This window comes from Macadamia integrifolia, chromosome 4, assembly GCF_013358625.1.
Source record: "Macadamia integrifolia cultivar HAES 741 chromosome 4, SCU_Mint_v3, whole genome shotgun sequence".
Lineage (NCBI taxonomy): Eukaryota > Viridiplantae > Streptophyta > Magnoliopsida > Proteales > Proteaceae > Macadamia > Macadamia integrifolia.
In genome coordinates this window covers 30,063,363-30,064,732 of record NC_056560.1, presented here as the reverse complement: position 1 = coordinate 30,064,732, position 1,370 = coordinate 30,063,363, and the positions used below count along the sequence as shown (strand labels likewise).

Here is a 1,370-nt window from a genome sequence, read left to right as displayed (position 1 = left end):
ACACATCAAAACACATCATATGCACTACATGCCATGCTATACATTTTAAATCACATCCACCTAAGCAACATTACTAAGTCCTTGGTTTTAGTGCTACTAGAACCACAGTGCGCGTATGCTCCGGGTACGAGCCGTGAACTCCCTCCCGCGATACGCCCATAGGGCTGTCGGAGAAGGCCCACCGTGAGTACTCGGAAAAGTAAAGACAATGCCGTCCACCGGCTCTCAACAGAAATGTAAATGACGGAAAATAAAGGTGCTGACTCCAGCAATTTAAAAGCAGTACGATTGGCCCTCTTGAATGTACCACCGGGGTTGCCAACTGTCCTACATGACTCGTCGGGCGTTATGTCTAACCGCCACAGTGACTCGACACCCGCAACCACTGCTTCCCCCCAAATGATAACCCAACACCTTAACCCCTGTTGGGAAGGGTCGTAGCACGGGATGGTGAAAATCCTAATACCGCATGCTCCTATATGACAATAGTACGATTGTATAGTGCCTCTGTGTCCCATTCCATGGGCCACCAATGCACTCGTCTCCAAGCCGACTACGGCATCTAGTCTATCAATGCATCATGCACCATGATGTCCACATTCAACATATAAACATCTCATTCAATTGGCATTTAGAAAGTAAACATAGCACATATGCATAACAACGTGAGGAATGACTAAACTACATAGCATATTCATGATGGCATGACTAGACTAGATATAATTAAATGAATGCCAAACAATGCCTTGAAACAAGGCCAAACGTCCTCTCCCCACTTACCTGTAGCGTAAAAGGATTTCCATTCGGTACGGGTGAGATCCAGTGCGAATCGGGTAGGATTTGGTGAACCTAACATAATCGAGCGGGGTTAGTACTTCACCATTTTAGAATCAAAATTAACACGATCCGATGACAAAATCATGTTTAGAACATCAAAAGAAGGTCACAAGTTCGATTTGGGTCCAATCAGACGTAAGAATCACCTTCGGGGCCACACGGGTGGGTCAGATAGGTGGGTAGTCTGGCCCACCGGTCCTACCCACCGGTTTGGATCGGGGGGTAGGGGCCCGCCGGTAGGGCCCACCGGTTCCACCCGCCAGTTGAGCCAGGGGCCCCTGCTAGGACCAGCCGGTAGGGTGGCCCGTCGGTTAGCCCACCGGTTGGGCCCGCCGGTTGTGCCCGAAGGCCCCCTTGCCCTCTCAGGTGGGTGCCCATAGGCGGGTAGGGGCCCACCGGTTGCACCCACCGGTCTTGGCGGGAAAAACCCTGTTTCTTCCCAACTTCCTCCATTCTTTGGGGATTCAAATGGGGTTTTTCCCCACCCATTCTTCACACCTTCAAGGTCCTATAGGATGGTTCTAACCTAGATC

At 50.4% G+C, this 1,370-nt stretch overlaps 1 protein-coding gene across 2 annotated transcripts in view; it reads left to right on the top strand.

Annotated features, from left to right (window-relative positions):
- Positions 1-1,370, top strand: part of LOC122075231 (N-terminal acetyltransferase A complex auxiliary subunit NAA15) — a 54,043-nt gene that overhangs the window by 40,530 nt on the left and 12,143 nt on the right. The window lies entirely within an intron of this gene.